General features: G+C 38.3%; 2 long non-coding RNA genes across 2 annotated transcripts; both read left to right on the forward strand.

The window, feature by feature from the left end:
- Positions 1-9,200: 9,200 nt before the first annotated feature.
- On the forward strand, positions 9,201-11,683 carry LOC148919264 (uncharacterized). Its single transcript, XR_016124974.1, has 4 exons — positions 9,201-9,304; positions 9,419-9,544; positions 9,683-9,865; positions 11,167-11,683. It is a non-coding gene; the product is annotated as an uncharacterized LOC148919264 (long non-coding RNA).
- Positions 11,684-12,862: 1,179 nt separating this feature from the next.
- LOC148919265 (uncharacterized) lies at positions 12,863-13,677 on the forward strand. Its single transcript, XR_016125645.1, has 3 exons — positions 12,863-12,989; positions 13,089-13,533; positions 13,651-13,677. It is a non-coding gene; the product is annotated as an uncharacterized LOC148919265 (long non-coding RNA).
- Positions 13,678-25,636: the final 11,959 nt, after the last annotated feature.

Here is a 25,636-nt window from a genome sequence, read left to right on the forward strand (position 1 = left end):
ATGATGACTTGCATCATCCTCCACAACATGATTATGGAGGATGAGTATGACTATGATGCTCAAGAGGTGTTTGAACCCGATCCAATGAACACATCGTTGACAAGAATATATGAAAGGCCGATTGGACCAAATGGACTACCATTGGAGCCCGAACCCTTACTTCGGGATGGTCAATTCAACAACCCCATGATTGATCGGTATCAAGAAATGCAATCTTTATATGTTCACGAGATACGTCAAGGTGACTTGGTTGAGCACTTGTGGGAGATGAAAGGCAATCACAATGGATGAAGTCAAGATGAGTGCTTTGTTTGGAATTATGCTTTGTTTTTAATTATGCTTTATTTTGTGTGTGGTTTTTTTTGGAATTATGCTTTTTATTATTATTATGCTTTTATGTATGGTTTGTTTTGTGTGTTGTTTGCAATAAATGAAGGTTTTTTTTAATTAATATTTGTTTTGATGCTAAAATGTTTTTAATAAATAATTATTTTATTTAATGCTTTTTTTATTGAATAAAAATGAAACAATACAATAAATTAAAGGATAATACAACAATACAACATATGGCAAAGGTGTTTCAATACAACCTAATAGTTTTCATCATTTAATCAATCCGTATTGCTAGATCCGTCGTCATGGAAAAGTTTTCTTCTCATCACATCTCTTCGTCGTAGCTTCCAATAGGCCTTTGTTTTGGGAGACATATGGCTCGTATCCATGGCCATGATTTTCATCTCTCTATCCTCTATGTCTTTTTCTTGTGCCATTTGTTGTTGCATAACAAATGCTTCCTCTCGTGCCACGTCCATTTCATCTCTTTTCAAGTCTTTCTCCATTCTTAGTGAGGTGCTCTTAGCTATTTGCTCCAATAATTGTACACATTCATTGGTCGAAGTGCCCCCTCTCTTGGCCTTTGCCGCCTTTCTCCCAATAGGTCTCGGCGGACGTGGCACAAATGGTGACTCCGTTTCCATTGGGGAGTCCAATGGAGAATCGGTTAATGTCGAATTGTGGAGTGACATCTCATTCATCACAACTGGCGGACCGGTGGGAATAATTTTGAATCTCGAACAATCCTTCACAATTTCCCAACAAGGAAATGCACGAAACTTTTTTGCCTTGCCCCATGGCACCGAACCACATTTGTGCTTGTATCATCTATTAAAATAAATAATTGGAAGTGTAAGAAACAAAAATTATTATGCAAGAAAATATAAACTATTTTGAAATGCAAAAATAAAATTGATTATGCAAGAAAATATAGACAAATTAAAGGTGCACCAAGAAAAAAATTATGCAAGAAAAATAAATAGAATATGCAATAAAAAAAGTGACATTGAATTGATTAAAATGGCAATTATAAATATTTTACCTCATCGGTCAAATTTTGACCGCTTTGAATGTTCGCCTTTGCTTTTGTCAAGGCATTTCTCCATTTCCCTAACTCTTTATTCAGAAGTTTACATCTACTAGACAAGGCCATTTCGGTCTGAATAGAACCCGATCTTTGACAAAATTCTCCATGAATTTTGCTCCACATGTGATGAAACTTCATCTCATTGCCCGTGATAGGGTCATGACTAATGTTCACCCAAGATTGACACAACGCAATATCTTCATTCGTTGACCACGAGCCTCCGACTTCAATAGAAGATGCCATTCATTTTTTTATACAAATGGAAAGTAGTAGAAAAATGTGAGTGGAGAGTAAAAAATATTGGAAGGAGAAGAGTTTGTATGGAGAATTGGTGTGGAAGTGAAAATGTGAGTGGAGAAAAAAAATATTGGAAGGAGAAAAGTTTGTATGAAGAATTGGTGTGAGAAGTGAATAATGTGAGTAAAGAGTAAAAAATATTGGATGAAGAAGAAATTGTATGAAGATTTAGTGTGGAAAGTAAATAAAATGGTTAGGTATTTATAGAAAAAAATACAAAATTTTTGGGTATTTTTTAAAAAAATTCAAAATTTTTTCAATTTTTTGCAATTTTTAGCCAAAAACGAGGACCGTCAGATTCGGAAAAAGCCATCCGAGAGTCCCGTCGCGCCACGTGGCAAATTTTTGCCCAAATCGCAAACCGACCAATATGCGATAAGGTAATTTTAAAAACCGCAAACTGACCGCTTTTTGTGGTTTGCCGCATTGTGGTAAAACCGCAAGTTCGGTTGGTTACCATGAATTAACGGTTTAAACCGATTCGGATATTTTGGGCCTAAATTAGACAGTTTTAGGTCTTTCAAGTGTGGTCTTTTTATGTTATAAAAATCCAATCTTCCACACTTTTAGGCCTAATTTTGATGCTTCTTTTTAAGCCCTTTGAGTTCAAGCGTACTTTAACCCAAAGAAATAAATTCACATCCTAAATAAATAAATTCACAACCTCAACTTCTCAAGTATATATAAATTTACAACCTCAACCTCAACTTCTCAAGCATTCACAACCTAAAGAAAAATCCAATTCAAAGTTAATTAAAGTTATAAACTAAAAGGAAAATGCAATGCAAAATGAATTAAAGTTACAACCCAAAAGAAAAATGCAATGCAAAATGAATTAAAGTTACAATCCAAATGACAAATCCAACTCAAAATTAATTAAAGTTATAAACCAAAAGGAGTTGGTGGTGATGAGTGGATTTTAAGAACCCGGATGCGTTGTTTGAGCACTAATGCTATCTACAAATAAAATAACATAAGTTTACTACATTTTATTATAAGAAATAACATAAGCATAAATAAACGAATTACTTAAAAGTTGTCATATGTTCTATTTCCTTATAGAATTCAACCTCATCATCTGTTGGTTCCTTGTAAAATGAAAATTTGTCTGCCCTAAGCCAATCACTAGTACACACTAATGTCTTTACCATTTTTGGATGCAAGGAGCTTCTAAAGGATCCACAATCCTCTTGCCTAAGCTAAAAACATTTTCACTAGCAACCGTAGAACTTAGAATTGCAAAGATATCATTGGCAACTTATAAAAGAATAGGATAAAATGCAATTTTATTATTATTTAAAATATAGTTGTGGTTTCTAGTAACCGCGAGTTGCCAAATTCATCCACCGCAATTGCGATGCGGTTCCTCAAACAACAATTTGCGGTCAATTTCTAGATATTGTGGTTCCAATGCGGTACAATATTGGTTGGTTTTTGCAGTTTTTCGGTTTTTGGGTCTAAAATGCCACCCCTAGCTCAAGCTTTGAAGGGAAGCCTAAAACTAATTTATATCTATATATAAGGGTTAAATACACTTTTGGTCATTGAGGTTAGATAAAAAAACAATTTGGTTACCAGGATTTCAATTTTCCCACATTCATCATCGCATTTATAGTAATTAACAAACCCAGCTCACTGTCTCAATACTGTAAGTTTGCTTAATTAAAAAAGTTTAATATTTCAAACAAAAATCCTAATCCTCTCCCTCTCTTCCCTTTTGGTCATCAACTGCCGCACCCCCACACCCCTAGACCCTAGATTTCCTATTGAAATCTAAGATGAACCATGTGCATGTCAGACACTTGGCAGATGTTGGACCCCCTATACTAAATTAATCCTAGCCTTGTTTCAAAACAAATAAAACGTTAACCTTCTGCTGAAAATCCGGCAGAGTCACCCATGTACTTATAAGGGAAATATTATAGTTACATGGGTGACTCTGCCCAATTCTCCCATGACCTCCCCTTAAAATCTCGATTTCTCTCTCCCCAATTCTCCCATGACCTCCCCTTACCCCTACCACTCATCTCCAAACCCAGAAACCCCTTCTAGTTTTTCACCCCTCACCCACAAACCTATAAACCCCCTTCGATTTCTTATCCTCTCGGCGTCTACCCCAACCCCAAACTCCAATCCCTACCAACCAACCTGTAAAACAGGCTCTAGGCTCTAAAAGCCTACAGTTGGGGGTGAAGTAGGCTATATGGTAATAACCTATCTTTTTAAATTTTAAGCCCAACTAAGAATTAATAAGCGGAAACATAAACACATGCACAACCATGGTGTTTAATTACTTAGCATATGCAGTGAGTAAACGGAACTAACTGCATGAAACTGGATTGATACATACGACACCACATATTAATACAAACAGAAACCCTTGTGATTTTGGATCATACAGTGCAACGCCATATTGATCCACGTTAGTGTACTGATGTCATTTGAACAAGATGCAGCAAGTGCAACTAATGACAACAAGAATATAAACATACACAAAGATTTGTTAACCTAGAAACCCAACAAGGGGAAAACTGGGGGACCAAGCCAGTAAGAGAATCCACTATCAAAGAGAAGTACAAGATACAAAGGGAGTTGTGCTCCATCTACACTCAGTAGGCAGCAAACTATCTAACCTTCTAGCAAAGCACAATATTAGCTCATTTGCACACAATAGGCAGCTAACTATCAAACCTTCCAGAAAAGCACAATCTTTACTTCTCAATAGCAAGTTCTCTTCCAGTCTTTGCATGAGCATTCAGCTCCAATTGCAACAGACAAATCTTCATGGTTTGCAACAGCACGAAGCTCCAAGTTGCAGAAAGTATAATGATATGAAGTGAGTTGTGGTTTCAGATTTTCATCTTTCCTAATCACAAAGAATGATTAAGCTAGACAAATGAAACCAAGTGTTGTGATGATTAAACTGGAAGTAATGAACTTGAAGCATATAGTTTAAATCAACATAACAACAATGAAACAAAAGACTCAGCTGAAATCAATGTGAATATACTTGGATGAATTTTATGTGTATGCAATCATACTCCTACTCTTAAGTAATTAACAATGGCTGAAACAATAAAATAGTTTTTGAATGCTCAAGAGCAGATATAAAACAATTTCAAAAACTAGAACCGAGTCTGCATCTAAGATGCAGATTTTCTGTTTTTACATGAATAGCATGAATGGTTCTTCAAAGAACTGATAAAAATGAAGCAAGTTCAAATGAACTTCTCAACCTCTTCCTTAGGTCTAGCTTAGTATATATAGAGATTTTGATTCGAATGAAGAGGGGATATTTTGAACAAAGGGAATCATTCACCCAACCACATATAATATAAAGAATGTTGTTTGGTAGCTAAAATATCTTGAAGGGCAAGACTGCAGCAAATCCGTTCCTATGAAGTGATGCTGGAAAACCAGTATGAATGAACAACCTATTTGTTGTCTAATAAGAAGCAACACACATAAAGCTAAGCATGGTCTGTCCAAGTGGTAGAAAATAATAAAGTATATGCAATCTGCATATACAGTCATGAAGAGGATAACATGTTATTGGAAATAGCCGTGCCATGAGCTACAACTATTGAAAAGAAAGAACTCATGCTTTGTCAGAACACATGTGCAAGAGTGGAGAAAAGATGGCATGTGCACAAAAGAGAAAATAAATACTCCCTTTGAGAAAACTAGTTTCAAGAAGGAACATATTATATAATAATATGTTGTTTTCAAGAATCCTAAAAGAGAGAATAGAAGGAGTCGGTTGAAGCATGGAGCATTGACTCCACAAGCAATAAAAGAAGTAGCCCATGTGCAAGATAATATAAAGACTTCTTTTGGAGAAAATTAGTTTCAAGAAAGAAAGAATATATTATAATAATATGTTGTGGTCACATAAACATGGGGTAACTTCATCCAAGACTCTTGCTTTTGAAAACAAGTTTCAAGAAGTTAATTGCCACCAGAAGCAATTTAAGAAGTCTTCAAGGAATGAAATCAAGAGCTGAAGATATTTTAATAAAATATTAATTGAAACAGAATATATAGGATTGATACAGAATATAGTAGAACACGTCTTTTAAAGGTTGTATCAATCCCCGTATATCAATCCATGTGTATGAATGCAAAGTGAAAGATGGATTAAAACATACTAGGAATGATTGATACAAAATGAAATAGAAAACTATTTTAAGGCTTGTATCAATCCTGTGTATTAACCCATGTGAATGTATGCAATGAATTTAAGTTTGGATTGCAAAGATGACACTTTTGAATCTAGCATGTTCATTCAAACAGACTTAAACAAATATTTATACCTTAGCAAAATACATTGGTTTTGTCATAAGAGAAGAGCCAAAATATAATCCTTACACAACCCCAACCTCGCCAACCACTCACTCACTCACTCACTCACTCTCTCTCTCTCTCTCTCTCTCTCTCTCTCTCTCTCTCTCTCAGGCTCACGTGGAGATGGGGGTCGTCATTTGATAGTGGCGACAATTGCAATCTTGCAGCCCATAATCCACGCCATGATTTTCTTCTCACAAAGGCTGGAGAGAAAAAACCCATTAACCAAACGGTGGCAAGTAATTTGAAAGTCTGCAATTGTGGTTGTACAAAACGAGAAAGAGAGACAGACCAAAAAACAATGGCTTCCATGGCTTACCCAACAAGCTCCTCCTATAACTACAAGAATTACAACAAAGCTTGCAGGGAGAAACCTTTCCTCCCAATTGTCGAGGCAGATGGAATGCAAAGAAGTAAGCGAAGCTAGTTCCAACCAATGAAGTAGAGTTGGGTCTTGAAATATGATGGTAGGCCATGACTTGGAGTTTCTATTATGTTTTTGTTTTTTCATTTTTATTTATTGTTAATGTAAAAAATGACCATTTTGCCCTCATTTTTAATGGCAAATTGGATGAAATGTTGTGGATTTAGACGGATGGGGGTGTAGGGGACTTTTTCTTCCTGCAGCTAATGGGTCTTTAAAAGGCTGATCGGGAGATTGCCCCCTTTTGTTTAGGTTCAAAAATTGAGCCCCAAAATACCTCGAAAGGGTAGCAAAACCTTAGGAGATATTTTGGATAATCTTCACCAACGAGAATAATGGTGACTTACAGATAGTTTTGGCATGCTTACAGATGGTCTTTTTAGCTCAGCATGAGTGGCATGTGGCATGGGAGCAAAACCAACATGAATTTAGCATTAAGAGAGAGATTATGCTTGGTTTATGAGAAAAGAAAGTGTTTAAGTAAGGAATGAAGTGTTTTGTGAGGAATTTGACTAGGGAAAGAGGAAAAAGAAAGGCGAGTTCTTCCGACAAACGGAAAAACAAATTGGAGAAGAAGAGGAACAGTGCACGAGTTTGTTGAGTTTTTGCAAGTTAGAGAAAGCTTGCTTTCTGCAGGTTAATGGGTTGTCTCTGTTGGGTAGGGGAAGGCTCAATTTATAGCTGCTGGAAATCACCATTTTTCACCCTAATGGCTTCTACTTATTTTGGCTAAGTTTTTTCTTCCTTTCTCCTCATCTTCTCTGACTTCCCTTTCTTGGCAAAGATTGCTTGTGTCTATTTACATGAATTCAGGGGATTTGGGGGCTCAACATCCTCCTTTCCCGCAGCTATGCAGTGGGAGCTTCCACTCTTAGTTTGCTGTTTTTTCTTCTTTCCTTTCCTCTTCCTTGGCTGAATCTAATGAAGGAAAAGAAGTGAAAATATATGCTGGTCCAAGGGGTGCTTTTGACAGGGTGCATGCCAGCATTCCTTGGTTCTTTGGACGTCTCTGGCTTGGAACTTGCTCCCAGCAGCTTTGCTTGATGAGTCTGCCAACCTCTTCACGTGTTCTCTGTTTATTCAAAAGAGCTGAAGCTCTTGTGGGCTATTTTGGGTTTTTCTAAGGGCCAAGATGACTTTCTAAGCAAATGGGCTTTTTGTGAAACATTGGGCATCTTGATTGGGGTTATTTTTTTGGTTGGGTTATTTCTTGGTTAGGTTATTTTGCTTGGGCCTTTGGGGTGCTTTTCTCTCTTGTGCTTACCCATATGTTTGGGCCTAAGAAATGGGCTTGAGTCTCGAGGCTCCCAAGCAACCCGAGACTTTCCATTTTTCTGGCCCATCAATGGGCCTCATGTTGATTTATTACCGTCCATACCACAACCCACTCAAGCAAGCCCCGGGCATTCGAGTGGCTTGGGCCCACTTAGGCTTGTAGCGTGGTTGGGTGTGTAATAATGATTTCCTACTTGGCATGGCATGTCGCTTGGCATGGCATATCGCTTGGCATGCTTTCAATTATTATGTCTGACGGGATAATTAGCATGGATTTGCAAAGTTAATGCATTTTATAATCTTAAGCTCGATTCCTAACATGACGAATTCTTTATTTGGCATGGCGCGTGTGGTGTGACTCGCATATGACGAGCCTTCGTGTACTCAGATATGTGACTTTTCTTAATATAGTAGCATATTGGACCGAAAACTTATTTGGGCCCAACTGTGGACTTTTTTGGGCCTCAACATTAGCCCCCTTGATTATTGGGGCCATAAATGTGTATTGAAATGGTCCGAATAATCAATTTTCTACCTAAAATAAATTGCAGTGGCATGGCATGGCATGAGTTTAGGAGCAGCTCAAGGATGACCAGTTAAGGGTCTCTGAAATTACAGCCAGGTCTTTTCCGGGAAGGTTGGAGGGGTCGCAATAGTCCCGCTTAAAACCCAATCCTTCTTAAACACCAAGGGTGTTGCCTTGAAGAACTTTCCTAGACACTGTAATTTTGGAGGTCATTTACTAGAGTTACCAAGAGTTGACCTATTTTGTGGCATGATATAGAAGAAAATGCTTGATGGATTAGCCCAAGATAAGTACTTACCTTGCGTGATTTATTTGCTTGAGTGACTAGAGAGGCTTGATTTTGCATGATTGTGGTTTGCAAGAGTTGCATTGACTTGTGTATCTAATATTAGTTATGTATGCTTGATTTTGGGCTTGTATGCTTGGATGCTTGGCACTGGCATGTATTGGGAGGATATTTGAAATAAAGCAGGTGCTGGCAAGGTGTTTGAAATAAGGCATGTGCTGGAAGGATGTTTAAAAACATGGCAGGTGCCGGAAGGATATTTGAAACAGGATAGGTGCTGGAATGGGCCAAATAATTAAACCCGACCAAAAAAATCAGATTTGTATTTGTAGAGAACTTCTCTTCTTCCCGCGTGCAAAATGACGACGTGTCATAATTGGCCCAGCGGTTATTTGCAGTTCCCAATGCCAAACGCCTTCTTCCTTTCTTTTTTATTATTTTTTTCTTTCTCTTCCCTTTTCTTGCACCAGATCCAACTTCTTCCTACTTTTCTTTTCTTCGTTTTCCCTTGTTCCCCCAGCTCAAAACTGAGTGAGAGAGTAAGATCAAGTGGAAAACATCTGCCTCCACCACTGGGAAAAGAGCCCAAGTCGATTTCAACCCCTTCACCCTTCTCCCTTGAAAAGCCCTTCCGTTGCTAGAAGGGACCTTTTTGTGCGGGTTTTCCTCTATGATTCTCAATTTCGCTCCCTTCTTGGTATATTCAAAGTCACCTGTTGGGATTTTAGCAAGGTATTTCTCTTGGATTTATTGAGGAATTTGTTGGGTTCCCGTCATCCATGAATATTGCCCTTTGTTTTGGTTGTCAAGCATCAAACCCTCTTTTGACCTATTTTGTTATTGCAGCAACGTGAGTGCTTACAACGTGGGTGCTAGCAAGGAAGGGCTCGCACTAATCTTCTGGGATTCCCTTTTCTTTGATTTGCTCGAGTAGCTGGAAGGGTGCCAATTTCCGTGCGAACAAAACTGTTGGTATGGGTTTCTACCTTTTCCTCTTCTTACTTTAATCTTGCTCTGACCTCTTTTTTGTATATAAAAAGGCTGAACTTGGCATGATGTGCTTTATTTTCTGATTTTCTCTCATTCTCTTCTTTCTTCTTCTTCTTCAAGACCCAAACCCGTGGGTATTGTGCATCAGTACATAAGTCGTATTTCGGAAGCTCGGATCAGAAAACTTCCTCGATCAAAGTTGTTCATCTGCTCGAGTACTATAGCCAGTAAAATTTGCATAATTTTTTGAATTTTTCTGATACCTCAAAGCTAGTTTGCAACTTCTGAATTCATCCATGGCTGGTGAGTTTTTGCAGATTTTTCTTCTGCATGTGTATTTAACTTATGATACTCGTATGATTGCGCTTGCTTCACAAAATTTGCTTGAAATTATGTTGTCTATAACATATCCAAAATTGAGGATCATCCACCCATTCTAGTGCTCTCTACCTCCATTTTTCTAAAGCATGTTCATGAGTTGATGTTGATGCCTTTGTTGCATGCTTGTCTTCTATGCTTGAATGCTTGAGTTCCTCTGTATTTCCCAGAATTTGTGAACTAGAAATCGAATTCTAAGGTTGAGCTTTTGATTTAGGATTCTAGCTTGGTGATAAACAAGAGTTATACAAGCTCACTTGGGTATGCATGCCAAGTGTTTGTCAAAATATCTCAAAGTAGCTTGCTGGCTGCTTTTTGAACTTTTGAAATGTTTCTTTTCGAATCTGAGTTGGAGCTTTTGAGACATAAAAATGGACTTCTCAATGGTTATGTTGGAATTGGTCTTGCATCACTTGAAGAAAAAATGAATTTTCGGTGGAATTTCAAAGTAAGGGTTAAGGTGCTGGAGCTGTACAGTTTCTGCTGTGTGGGCTGTCTTAGAAATCTGTTTGACATGCTTCCCTAGCTTGAAATGCAACGAAATTTTGGAAAAATGAAGCTTGATATGTCTAGTTCTAATCTGGAAAGTCTGGGATTTGTTGGTTGTAAGCTTGATTTATAGTGATTTTCTAAAGGTGGGATGTTCTAGCTAGGATGGTTGGAAAGCTTGTGTATAAGTTTTGCTTGGCATGCTGCTTTTTGTTGAGAATTTGGCATGTCCTTTTTGTTGGCATTGAGTGCTGATCTGAGTATTGCTAGAGCATGTTCTTGAGCAATATTGTTGTGACAGCATGATGTTGAAAGGTATTGTCATAAGAGCATGAGTTCTTCAATTTGCTTGAAATGCCCGAATTGCTTGGAATGCTTGAATGAAATGAAATTTCTTGGCATGTGGATTGGTTTCAAGCCTTGTGAATTTTGTTAAATGCTTGATACATGAGTTTGCTTGCATTATGAGAAAATTATGCTTCTGGCGCCTCCATTTGTGTATGAGTACCTTTCCGGCTTCTGATTTTGGCTAAAGTATTCTTTTGTTTAGAAACTCCAAAGCATGAGAAAATATAATTTTCTAGGATTTTGATAGCATGAAAGTGAGTTTTGGTCCCTTGTCACTTGTCTTTTAAAAAAAATGTTTCAATAGCGATTATGCTTCCGGTGCCCCATTTTCGTTTACAAGTTCCTTCCAAAGACTGATCGACCAACGTACTCCCTTATTTCTTTTTCAGGCTTGATTGAGAGATTCCACAGCATGAGAAATGCCATCTTCTTACTAATTTGCAAGGAATTTGGTAGCATGAAGGTGAGTTTTGGTTGCTTGCACCTTGACTTGCGATATGAAGGCTTTTGGAAGATTTGAAACTGGCAGAATGTTTGAAATTAGGCATGTACTGGAAGGATGTTTGAAATAGGGTAGGTGATAAAAATTCTTTGCTTATGGAGTAGGTGCTAGAAGAATGTAACTTGGCTTGTTTCAAAAAGGGGAAATAGAAAACTGTTTCTCACCATAATGCAAGATTATCTAAGCTTGTTGTAATCAAAGAGATGATTTATACTGTGTGGCAAAAAAAAGGTAGATGGGTTTGCTTGTTTGGATGGCATGGTGTACTTCCTTGAATTTGCTTGGCATGAAGCCCTCAAGTCAGCTTGTTGAGGTCAGCAATTGGTTGCAGAGTTGGGTTATATTCTCTTTGGCTTACTCAGGGTCGAGAAACAAAGTAGAGGCCTGCTTGTAAATTTTTTTTTTTTTTTGCAACTTGCGTCAAAGAAGATCTTTGGAAGAAGTAGGCTGAATATGAGAAGGAAGAGGCTAAGCGAGTTCTGGAAGAGAAGCAGTTTGTTTTCCTCGGATAAGTAACAAGCAGTTTGCTTTCCTCCAAGAGGAAAACTCAATTTTACAAATTGAATTCTTGTCTCTCTCTTTTTCTTGGCATGAAGCCCCCAAGCCATTTGGAGTTTGGATGTGCTGTTTGCTATGATGGATTCTCTTAAGCCCCCATAAGCCTTTCGCAAGATGTTTTATCTGAAAAGCTTTAAATTTTGCTGTAGTGCAATTGCATGAATAAAGCTTGTGATTTTTCAGGAGTTGTCGTATAGCCATGAGAAGAAGTTCTTGCAAGTATTAGTTGCCGAAGTATCCATCTTCAGAAAGACCAATTCTTAAGTATGCCTGAAAATAATGATGGTGCCAAAGTTTGCGCAGAAAAACATGTGGATAATTGCAATGATGGGTCAGCTGGTTGCATAAATAATGAGATCAACAATGATGCTGAAGGAGATGGTAACGTGAAATATAAGATACGATATTATTTTAGCACCAACTACCCTTCTCCCAGCACCAACCTCCCCTCTTTCTTGGTGCATTTGAGGTCGTCCTTTGAGGTGATTGACAAGGTATGCCCTTTCCTCTTTGCAATTTCTTGAATCTATCGAGGGGCTTGTTGGGTTCTTCATGCCCATGGGCTTTGCTCGTTCACTGGAATCTCAAGTCCTTCTTTTTAACTCTGTAGGAATATATAAACTGATATCTCGGCTTAGGCTTGTTTTTCTTATGAACACATGCTTGATTGAATCTGGACTTTTCTCCCATCTTGTGGAAATAGAAATTGACAGAATGCATGCTTTGAAATGCTTGAATTTTGTATTATTGGAGAGAATTTTGCTTGCCATGGGAATTGCTTGTCGATAATGAAACAAGAATTTTGTTTGCCATGGGAATTGCTTGCCGATCATGAAGCAAGAATTCTGCTTGCCATGGGCTCGAATAATAGATTGCATGATGCTTCAAAAAATTTTGTTTATGCATTTCGCTTGGCATGAGATAGCTTGCTTTGCTTGGCATGCGAAGTTTATATTGCTTGCATGCTAGTGTGGAAATTGCTTGGCTTTAACACAGAGAACTAACTTTATACTTTGCTATTTTGCAGCATATTCTTTGTTGGCAATTCTTGCAGGGATTCATGGACTAGTTCCCCTTGCATGATGGGTTGAAGAAGGGATGACTACCTTCATAGCTTAGAAACACTTGCCAAGACTTGATCATAGGTACTAGGTAAGCTTTGGAGGCTACTCTCATTTTCAGGTGTTGTATAGAAGAAAGACATGTTTCCGGTGGCCGCTTTATTTATTTATTTTTTCAATACCCTTACAGCATCACTAAGGGCTGGCCACAGTGGTTCGATCGCGAGTTGACAGCCCCAACTACCAAAGATGTTTTGAGAATGATTGAAGGTTGCCAAGGAAACATCATTTTTGACCTTACAGTAGCGTGCTGAAAGGGCTTAAGCGTGTGTCTTATTAGGATTTTGCATGGACTTCCCGTTGAATACTTAGAAGAAGTTATAGCACACACAATTTTTAGAGCACGAGCTGCTTGTAGCATGAAGATGTATGCATGATCCCCTTAAGCAAGAGTTGTCGTTAATGCGTTAAGCCTTCAGAACACAATTGGAGAGCCAGTGCCGTAAGCTGCTTGATCTTCTCCTTGACAAATGAGCGACTAAGAATGACGCTTGGTGCATGGTGGAAACATCGAAAGGATCATCTCATAGCGCTTCTTCTATTCTGTTTTAGTCATGCATTGTGATCTAGTTGAGGTACCCAATTCTCCTTCTTTGCACCATAATATATATATATATATATTTCTTTTAATAGAAAGGGCATATCTTCCAGCACCATCTTTCTTTAATACTTGTCCTTATTTCGCTTTGCAGGTTGCATTTCTTTGTTGTAGGGGCTGGTGGCTCAGTGCATAGTAGCTTTTCCTTCAAATGCAGGGTGTATTGATCTGCAGCATAGTTGGCTGCATTTAAGCTTGAGTTGTGCGCCTTTTTTTTTTTTGGAGAGTCTAAAACTCGTGTTGTTGGAAGGTTGAAACACAGCATTGTTGCATATTTTCTGTCAGAACTTTTGATGTTGAATGCTTGAGATATTAAGCTTCGACCTGTTTGTACACTTTGTTTGGTTGGAAATATTGGAATGCATGAATTGTTGAGGTTGATTGCATTGAGATAATGATTTCCAGCTTGTTTTGTACAATTTGCTTGGCTGGAAATATTGAAATGCATGAATTGTTGAGGTTTAGATTGCATTGAGATAATGATTTTCAGCTTGTTTTGTACACTTTGCTTGGTCGAAATGCATGAGTTGCTTGAGATTTTAACAGGTTGGGTTGTGGTAGGTGCAAGGTACATGCTGCCAATTTTTTTTTACAGGATCACAAAAGTGTTTGCCCCATTGCCTCTGCATTTTTTTTCTACTTCCATAAGGCATTCCTTATGTAATCTGATTTTTTCTTTCACAGCACCCCAACACATACACTCTCTTCAAATATTGCAAGGGTTGGGATGATTTTCCTTCATAGCATGACCTTCCCTTTTTTTTTTTTTTTTTATAGGTTGAGAGCATCTCACAAGTCACGGAAGATACACTTCTGACTCCTCCTCTTGGGACGTCCAACGTAGCTGCCGACACGCCTGCGCCTTCCAGAGCTTAGCCTCTTGCTCCTCTTTTCCTAAGCACATCCGACACAATTGCGGCACCTCTCCACAGCTTCCAGAAGGTCTGCCTCCTACTCCTCTTTCCCTAAGCACATCCGACACAACCGCTGCACCTCTCCACACTTGCAGCAATGCTGCCTCCTACTCTTCCTTTCCTAAGCACATCGACTGCCGACACCTCTCCACACCTTCGAAGGCCTTCTACTCCTCCTTTCCTAGTCACATCCGACACACCGCCGGCACCTCTCCACTTCCAAATGCTCCCCCTTCTTTTTCATTTCTCTTTTGGACACTCTAACGACCATGTCGTTATGACTTTGTAATGTAGTGTTGAATCACTGGAGCTTGTATTAATTTCTGAATGCTTGAGGCACGTTGTAATATGCATGTCTTATATATATATATATTGCTTGGTTGGCAAAATTTGTTTTTATGAACTGCTGGAGATTTTCTGACAGGTTGGATATCCTTAAAAACAAGGTATATGCTGCCAAAATTTTGTCCAACCACTGGGCCTGAAAAACACCTTCTTGTCATACCTAAAAAATGTCAAACTAGCATATGCATGGTCTTTGTAAAATGCATATTCTGGTTGCTTATCAAAAGGGGACAATGGTTTCGTTATTCCAGCGCCTCAAAATACACTTTTACTGCTCGTTTCTTTGTAATAGCTTGACTTTGCATACCCCACATCGTTTTGCTTAGGCTTGATGCTTGTTTCAGTTCAGGACCCCATCTAAGTGGCTTTGCTTGGTATAGTCACTGCTGAGAGGCTTAGCCTTTTAATGAAAAGTTTGTTTGTCTATTTTTTTAATCAAAGAACATGTTTTGTAAAACAGAATAAGGTAAAAGCAAGGAAGAATTCTAGAGGCTCTTTCCTCTTCCAAAATACTCCATTCTTATTGCAAATATCGTCTTACACCTCGGCATGCTATAATGGTGGTGCATTTTAAAAAAGTTGTGAAAGCATAGGGTGAAAATACATAAGGAGTTCATTTTTGAAATAAATTTGAAAAGCCAAAAACAAAATGATAGGTGCAAAAGCAATTCAGCAATAATAAGACCTTAAGCCACTTTGCATTGATGAATACTCCAATCAAATCAAGCCCCCCAAATAGGGCCCAAGGTTGTGCATGACTTGCAATAGCATGAAAGCTTGTGGCTTAGGTTGGTATGTATTTGGCATGTGTTGTACTAGGATGCCATGCTCTGTAGAGATATTTAACAGAGCCACAGTTGCTGCTTTGCTTGCCTGCAGCTCATAACCCAACTAATCAAAGAGTGATTTGCAGCTCCTAACCCATTGTACTTTCTTCAACCTCTGTGAAGTTATGAGAAGTTACAACAGCTGCTTCTTGATAATCTTGATGACCAAATGAAGCCTTGAGTGGCTTTCTTCCAGCATGTCCAATGTGAATACTTCACTGCTGGAACCATTCTCCCATCAATTAGCAAGTAGCCATGGGGTGTTATAGCTTGCAGATTTTGAATATTTGCTCAAGTTGGCCTTCCTCATATTTCCACAAGGTTCCCACATAGCCTCCGGTGGCTTTGGGTCATTCTTCCACAGGTGGCACAATACGTCGTCGTCGAGCAAGTCATCAAAGCACGTAATGACAGTAGCCATCTACTTTCCCCTTCGTTTTGGCAAGGGGTCCTTGTCAATAGCTTGCCTCTTAGAGTTTTGTCATGTATCTCGGCGTGTAAGATCTTCCTTAGAGTATGGCAAGCAGTGGTGGATGTTGCAGGTGAAGAATGGATGAATATAGGAAAATACGCTTCCAGCACCCCTTTTCTTGAAAGCTTGACATCGCTTCAAAAATTCTAATTGCTTGGTAAAATAAACTTCATCTTGACAAATTTAGGATCTTCCAGCAGTATCATAGCACTACCTTCACAATATTTTCCTTTCATTTGCCATGAATTGAGATGTTTTCCTTCTTGAGTAAAGCATAGTGCTTGGATTTCTTGACTAAGGCTCGGGGCTTGATGATGCTTGATTATGGAATTGTGGCAATTGAGACATCCCGATAGCCTTTTGGTTTTGACTCCTAAACTTGGTCATTGGAATGGTCAAGGCTTAGAAAGTGCTTAAGGCGTTGGAGCATATCAGTTATGGCAACTTAGATATTGTTTGTTGCAGCTGTTGTGAACATGTTTTAGGAACCAAAAGCTTGGACTTGGCTATTGAAGCTTGAGCTTTGTATGTGGTCACTGCAGCAAATATGTTGGGTTACAACAACAAGTGATGGCGAACTTGGAGGTCATAATAACATAATTGGGATTTCAATGAGATTTTTGGTCTGGGAATAGTGGTTTTGGTAATAATGGATTTTTAAGCTCCTTTGGGGTTTTGGAATCACTGCCGTGGTGATTGCAATGAATTCCTTCCTCAGCCCCCAAGTGCACCATAATCATCAGAAAAGGATTTGATGGGCATAGGCTACAAAAACTCTTGCAACATGGCCTTCTTAGTATTTGTTTGGGTTATTGCATGGTATGATGAACTTGGGATATCCCTTTGTTGCAACGGTGACAGTTTGGCATGATTCGGTGGTAGCATGTGCTTCTAGCAGCGACTCTTCCAGCAATGGTGTTTGGATTTTGACTGGCTCTGTTCTTCTTCCACCCTTCCAGAGATTTGTCTAAGGAATAGATGATAATGGCAGTGTGTTGAGATGTTAGGTAGGAAACATGAGAGCATTTGTTTTCTTGTTTGTTGTTTGAAGGCTTGGGTCCCTTGCACATGAGCGATATAATGCTGCATGACCAAAGCATAAAAATAATATAAGCATTGTAGCTTGCAAATGACTAACATAATTGACATAAGCATGCTGGGCAGGTATGATTTTAGTACTGAGCATGCATAGTTGGCATCTACATTGCAATGTGTAACTTGGATTGATTAACACAAAGGTGGATCGATACGAAATGATAAGAAGTAAGATAAGTGAATAGTGCGTGGAATAAGGCCCTGAGAAATTTTGCTGGAGATGCAAAATTGAAAGGTGGTTTAATACATAACAAGAAAATGATGCAAGCTGGTGCACCATATGAATAACAACTAATCAATCAATCTTTTTTTGGACTTGAATGCACATGCTTTTGTCTATGCTTGAGATTGTTCAATGAAACATAAATTTTATGGATATCTTAAAACAACAAACAAATATATATACTATATTGAGATCAACAAGGCATGATAATAAAAATCTTATCTTTGTGAAGCCATTCGCAGAGATGAGGCTGAGAGCATTGAGCAAGTGTTCCTTCTCCCTCTCTCACCGTGTTTTCACAACTCTAGAGAGGTGAGGGCTGCTATGAAGGTGATTTACGGTGATGGCCAGACTTGCTGATGATGTATCATGGCGGAAAGGTGAACGCAGAGCTAGCCTCAACAATTGGACGGTCGTCGGGCTTGCACGTTGGTGAAGCCCCCAGTACTCTTACAAGATCTTGTTTTGCTTGAAAATGGAGATCTAAGACACAAGCAAAGGGAGCATGTGAGTAATCTATATTATGTTTGTTCTACAAAGTAGATAGCCAACGAAAGGAAAAAGAAAAAGAAAGAGGGAATGCTCTTATCTCTTTATTTCCTCCGGTTTATTGCTCGGTCTTCTTCTTTGGAGGCATTGGTGCAGATAGTGGCTTAATCCCCAGTGAAGTCGCCAATTTATGTAGGGGGACTTTTTCTTCCTGCAGCTAATGGGCTGGGCTGCTGCAAAAGGCGATGAGGAGATTGCCCCCTTTTGTTTAGGTTCGAAAATTAAGCCCCAAAATACCTCGAAAGGGCAGCAAAACCTTAGGAGATATTTTGGATAATCTTCACCAACGAGAATAATGGTGACTTGCAGATAGTTTTGGCATGCTTACAGATGGTCTTTTTAGCTCAGCATGAGTGGCATGTGGCATGGGAGCAAAACCAACATGAGTTTAGCATTAAGAGAGAGATTAGGCTTGGTTTATGAGAAAAGAAAGTGTTTAAGTAAGGAATGAGGTGTTTTGTGAGGAATTTGACTAGGGAAAGAGGAAAAAGAAAGGCAGAGTTCTTCTGGCAGCTGCCAGAAAAACAAATTGGAGAAGAAGATGAACAGTGCACGAGTTTGTTGAGTTTTTGCAAGTTAGAGAGAAAGCTTGCTCTCTGCAGGTTGTGGGTTGTCTCTGTTGGGTAGGGGAAGGCTCAATTTATAGCTGCTGGAAATCACCATTTTTCAAGAAACCCTAATGGCTTCTACTTATTTTGGCTAAGTTTTTTCTTCCTTTCTCCTCATCTTCTCTGACTTCCCTTTCTTGGCAAAGATTGCTTATGTCTATTTACATAAATTCAGGGGATTTGGGGGCTCAACATCCTCCTTTCCCGCAGCAGTGGGAGTTTCCACTCTTAGTTTGCTGTTTTTTCTTCTTTCCTTTCCTCTTCCTTGGCTGAATGTGATGAAGGAAAAGAAGTGAAAATATATGCTGGTCCAAGGGGTGCTTTTGACAGGGTGCAGGCCAGCATTCCTTGGTTCTTTGGGCATCTCTGGCTTGGAACTTGATCCCAGCAACTTTGCTTGATGAGTCTGCCAACCTCTTCACGTGTTCTCTGTTTTTTCAAAAGAGCTGAAGCTCTTGTGGGCTATTTTGGGTTTTTCTAAGGGCCAAGATGACTTTCTAAGCAAATAGGCTTTTTGTGAAACATTGGGCCTCTTGATTGGGGTTATTTTTTTGGTTGGGTTATTTCTTGGTTAGGTTATTTTGCTTAGGCCTTTGGGCTGCTTTTCTCTCTTGTGCTTACCCATATGTTTGGGCCTAAGAAATGGGCTTGAGTCTCGAGGCTCCCAAGCAACCCGAGACTTTCCATTTTTCTGGCCCATCAATGGGCCTCATGTTGATTTATTACCGTCCATACCACAACCCACTCAAGCAAGCCCCGGGCATTCGACTGGCTTGGGTCTACTTAGGCTTGTAGCGTGGTTGGGTATGTAATAATGATTTCCTACTTGGCATGGCATGTCGCTTGGCATGGCATATCGCTTGGCATGCTTTCAATTATTATGTCTGACGGGATAATTAGCATGGATTTGCAAAGATAATGCATTTTATAATCTTAATCTCGATTCCTAACATGACGAATTATTTATTTGGCATGGCGTGTGGTGTGACTCGCATATGACGAGCCTTCGTGTACTCAGATATGTGACTTTTCTTAATATAGTAGCATATTGGACCGAAAACTTATTTGGGCCCAACTGTGGACTTTTTTGGGCCTCAACAGGGGGAAATGGCGAATAAAAGAAGTTCATATCCTTAATTCTCTATTAAAAAAAAAAAAAAGATAATGGGTAAATCTAAAGTGTGGTACAAGTTCAAGGGGCAAATCACTAGTATACCCTATAATAAATGATGTAGATTTTTGAACACTTGAAAAGAGTATCCAAAATTCACAAATTAAATTAATCTCAAGTGCACAAATCAATAATAGTATAGAAATATGCAAATACGAGGTCGAACCCACAAGGACTGATAAAAATAACTTAATTAATTAAATCGCACTAAATTCAATTAAATGAATGATTGATTGATTTGAGTGATGAATTAAAGAAAACTTAAATTGCAAGAATTAAAAGAAAGAAAAATAAAACACTCAACAAAGATAGAGTTTAAAAGAAATCAAGTTATGAAGATCTAAGGTTATGAATCCACCAATGGCAATCCTATTTCCTTTTCTTAGAGCCAATCACTATCCAATTATGATGCTAACGTTAAAGGTTATTCTTTCTAAAGTATGAAGTAAGCCTGTCAATGTCATAAATCGTGTATCCCTATATGCAATTCTACCATGTCAATGTGTAAAAATTTAACATATAAGAACCTGTTAAAATTAGAAGAATTCAATCAACCAAGTAGGACTAGTAGATGGCATTTCCCTCCTAGATTTATCCAATTATCTAGATGCAAAGTTCCTAGTGGTGATCAAGCAATAGGATTTCAAACCTAGGATAAATTTCACACAAATATTAAGAATTTAACATGACATATAATTTAATAACAATCAACAAAGTACTTCGTAAATAATCATGTCATGGCTTCATCATAAACCTTAGAAAAGCATTTAGTTACATATAGTCATAATAAAAATCATAAGAAAAGTCGTGAAGAAATAAAACCTGGAAAATAATGGTGTTGCCACGCTTAAGCTTCATGTCGTCTCTTGAATGGAAATTGTGTAAAAGGTCGTTAGAGAGAGCTTAAGGTGGCCTCATATAGTGCAAAAATAACTAAACCCTAATCTAAAAAGGTCTAAAAATACTCTCCTAAAACAAAGCAAAACCCTAAACAATTATGGGAACAAACTAGGAAAGAACCTACACGTCACTTAGAAAAATCGAGAAGGTCTTCAAATGTTCAATCTCCCATAGCAGCATAGTTCTGATGGGATTGCAACTTAGGCTATGTTAACTTGCAATTCTAGAACAATTAGCTTCATAGAAAATTATGAAAATTTGACACAATGATCTCCAATGTATTAGCTTTCTTCTCCAACTGGCCTTACGCTAAAACTCCTCAAAATAGTTTATTGTCCTTCAAAAACCTTATAATAGCGCAAAAAAGCTAGAAATAAGGAAAGTAAAGTAATAAGGCTCTTTTTAATCAACTTTCCCTACAAAAACCAAATATAAAGGGTCTAAAAGAAATGAGGCACTTATCAATGAAGGATCTCAAAATTCCAACTTGCCATATAATCAAAACACACAAACCAAAAGGTTCCATAGAATCCAACATGCCTCAACGTGGTGTGCTTGATCTCGCGTCCTTAAGTCCTGGAGGTGCAAAACATATAAATCCAGTGAGTAGACAAAAACAAAGTTTTTGAACATAAATATAATGAACATACTAACCTCGCTGTTTTGAAATCAATAAGAGGGAAACCATATAAGTCCTGGAGGTGCAAAACATATAAATCCAGTGAGTAGACAAAAACAAAGTTTTTGAACATAAATATAATGAACATACTAACCTCGCTGTTTTGAAATCAATAAGAGGGAAACCATATATGTAGCATCCCATCCTGAGATTTACTTTAATTTTGAAATCTTATTTGTGAAAATTACCATTTTGCCCTTCTAACTATGGGCATTTTGGTCAATTTTTGTCGGGACAAGTTTTAGGAAATTCCTTTGCACCATTGAGTATAGCTCACTCTAATGAGTTCGTGAACATATACTAGGCTCAAATCCAAGTTTTAAGGAGGACATTACGATCAATGAACTTCAAGAACAATTTTGTAATTTAAGACAAAATAATAAAATAAGTGGTTTAAAGCCAAAACATGCGTTTTTGAGATGAGGGGAAGTGTGCCGTACTCTCTCTCTCTCTCTCTCTCTCTCTCTCTCTCTCTCTCTCTCTCTCATCGGTGCATAGCTCCGCTTTAAATTCCCTTTGGTGTTGTGCTGCCATTCGGTCACAGTTGCCGACGCCACCATCTGAAAAAGATCAATGTCAACAGTCGAGCCTAACCCACCCAAGTAGAGTTGTGCGGTTAGACTAAAAATACTGAAAAACACTGATTATCGACCTATTTTTGGGGTGGGCAAACTATGGTTAACTTGAAAGGCAACGCGTTTGCTGTTAGACAACCAGACCGACCAATGACGATACTGGTTACGATACCGAATATCAATTCCGTCGGCTACCGCAACCGACCAAGTATATTAAAAAAAAAAATTGAAAACTCCATAGAAGTTGAAGGTCTCCTCTCCAACTTCCTACTCGCAACCACCCCTACCCTCTCCCTTTATTTTTCCTCTTCCTCATCCCCACTGCAACCACTCGTCAACGCCAACCCAACCATGCAATTAGAGATTTAGAAAGTGTTTGGGCCTAAATTGAATGCGCCTAGCCCAACACGGAGAAGGCCCAGAATAAAAGCTACAGGACTAAAGCAGTTTGGGCTTTTGCAAAACGGAAGGCAAAACCCAAAGTCCAGAGAGCCCCAGCCCAAGACTCATCAAAATGTGGCAAGCAAACTTGGGCCCCAAAAGAAAATCAATCACCTTTGGGCTTCAGACAAATCAGAATGGGCCCAGCATGATTAAAAGAAAAAAAGGAAGAGACCCATTTTCAGAACCCACGTGACTACCAAAATGGAAAAGTCAACAAACTCAACTGAGTTGATTGGGAATTAATTAAAGCAGGTCAGTGGCAAAAGGACTTCTCTGAATTTCTGCCACCAGAAGATCAAAATCCTTCTTATATATTCAAAAATATTGATTTCACTCCAAGGAGGCACCATCCTTTCAAGAGATACGCATGCCATATTTTCAAAAAGGAGATAAGCAGGAGGACAGAGAGTTATTCATCTGGAAAATCAAACTAACCATCACGGTTGAAATCTCACAAGGGGCAGTTAAATTGGGAAAAGGAATTAGGCTTCTTTTAGAAACAGGGAAGTGATCTCAAAGATTGATTGATAAAAGCCTATCTGACATAATTAAATTAAATCCTTCCCTTTCTTGTATCTCTTTGCAGATCTTTGAGAAGACTTGTCGCCCATTATTTTAAAGAAAGAAACCTTGCCCCTGTGCATTTCTTGTAAATATAAGAGGGAGTGAACAGGGTAGACAAAAAGACACTCAATTCATCAATCAAACAAACAACTCAAAAATCAACCAAAAGCTCACTTGAACTCCAAGAAAAACCAGCTTTAGATCAGATTTCCCAAAGTTCAGACTTAACTATTCAAAACGAGATCTCTCTCGTTACAAATTTGGTTCAACAAAGCCAAAACAAGCAGAATTTGAGTTTTCCCAATCATGAAAACCTCAACAAATCTCACAGTGCAGTCTCTAGCTCACTAAATCCTCAAGAACGACCACTGCCCATTCAAATGCGAAGAAGCTGCATTCTGCCCGCTCAAAAGCCTCCCGAAGCTTGAAGTAGATTAAAGCTCTGCCAAACTTGAACTTTGGTATCGATTTGGTATCGTTTGTTTTAGAAATCAGTAACTTGGGGCGCAAGTTATCTATTTTAGAAGAAGTCTGCTAGAATCTTCATTGTTGACCAGTCAATGGTTTCCAGGGAAATAGGGAACTTTGCCCTTCCATCTCAGGAGTAAACATAAACGGGGTGAACAGAGAGAGAGAGAGAGAGAGAGAGAGAGAGAGAGAGAGAGAGATAAAGAGAAAGAGAACAGGGAGAATGAGAGATAGAAAACAAAAATAAGGAAGAGAGACGAGAGAGATTGAAGGTTATTGGGGTTATCAAAAATATTAAAACAAAATGTAAGTGCATTGGGAAGAGACAAGGCACATGAAGATTTCAAAAGGTGCTAAGTCATAAAATACTTTGGAATCTAGTAAAAAAAAGTGCATTAGGGGACACAAACTAAACTTTTTATTAGTTTTAAATATTTTTAAATATTAAATGTTGCATGCGTTGAAACCAATTCTCTCTCTTCTCTTTATTTTGTCTCTTATCTATCTTATCCCTTGAAACCAACTCTTTTTATTTATTTTTCTTTCTCCCTTTCCCTCTTTGTCTTCGACTTTTTTTTCTTCCTTTTATGAAAGGACCCAACCCTAATTCCACTTTGGAATCCAAGCCGAACCCTATGCGTGTCCGACACTTGGCAGGTGTCGGGCACAATGACTAAATTGCCCTTCTAGTAAAAAAAAAATTCAGGTTTATTACTAGTTTGACTTCTGCCAAAAATTCGGTAGAGTCTCCCTTGTAATTTGATCATTTCCCCAACTTTTTAGCCTATCAAAACATACACATCCCAGTTGCCAGCATGCATTCAATTTACATCTAAACAGTTCTACTGAACTAAACGGCCTCAGGCTATACAAAAAGTCCTAGGGCAATTCATCAGAGCAACTAATTTAAGAATATACAACAGAGCAATTTGATTTCAAAAGAAAATCCTATATAAGAGAGAGAGTGGTGCGGAGTGTGGAGACTTCCTGGTGGTCTAATGCCTAGGGGCGCAAAACATTCAAAAATGTGAGTGGACCAAAAATAAAGTTTTAGAAAATAGCATATGAACATACTAACCCCACCGTCAAAGCATTTAGAAAACTTAATCAAGTTGCATACTATACTCGTACAGAAATCAGGCATGCATATTTATATTTATATAAACATTCACACACTCACAGAAATCATCAAACAGTTTAAATATTGAAAAATAAATATTTCTCTACCACCTAGGTATACCTATTTTATTTCTGTCAATTCCCATATTTATCTGTCAATTCCCTTATTTTCCGTCAATTCCTTATTCATCAATTCCCACATTTGTGACATGTCCTCTCAGGTCTTGGTAACACAGAGTCGACTGAGCTGCCATCCTCGCAGGATTCATGGGACATTTAGTTAGCCTGATTCGCATTCCTCGCTCCTATGGTCCGGCCTTCCCCGAAACTCGTGGGGCAAATGTCAAGCGCGCTGAGAAAATTGAGGCATCCCGGTTTCTGATTCACGATCCGCGAATTCCTACACGATCCTAGAGATTTCTAGATCAACATATTTGAAAATGGAGTCGATCCAACTGTCCGAACATATCGAACCAGGATAACGCCTAATATGCGTAATTCGATCGAGACAATCAAATGGTAATCAAATTCAAATCCGAGCATACTGTCATGCTTGAGACGACATGGGGATCATTTTAGGACTGAATGGCCTGCCACAAAGTGGCCCATGTATGCTCGAATCATTTTGGCCTTAGGCCTCATTAACTCAAATAAATCGTTTTGCAAACCGAATTTGATCTCAATTTTAGAACAACATTAGTACTAAAATAGGTTTCAAAATAACTTAACTAAATAACTTTTCAATCACTTGAACTCACGGCTGCACCTAGTAACTCTAGGTTGCCTACCCTTAATAAGGGATCAAGCCACACGTAGTTCTTCCTCTTTTTATATTGCACTTGTGTATCTCATCAGTTGTTATTGTCCATTGTGATTGCAAATCAATCCAAGTTCTCATGTTAGCGATATGCTCAATAACATTCACAAACTCTAAAGTAATACTTTCCAACTTTCCTAATTCTCAAAACAGTTCATATTCAGAACATAAGCAAGCTACTCATTAAACTTCCTCTAATTCATAAATCAATTTATGTATTACTGGCTTAAATTAATATATATATATATGTATAAAATAAAAATAAAGATGAAAATAAAAATAAAAATAAAACAAACAACTGCTGAAGACA

Source organism: Prunus mume, linkage group LG3 (assembly GCF_029339155.1).
Source record: "Prunus mume cultivar Tortuosa linkage group LG3, ASM2933915v1, whole genome shotgun sequence".
In the NCBI taxonomy this organism is placed as follows: domain Eukaryota; kingdom Viridiplantae; phylum Streptophyta; class Magnoliopsida; order Rosales; family Rosaceae; genus Prunus; species Prunus mume.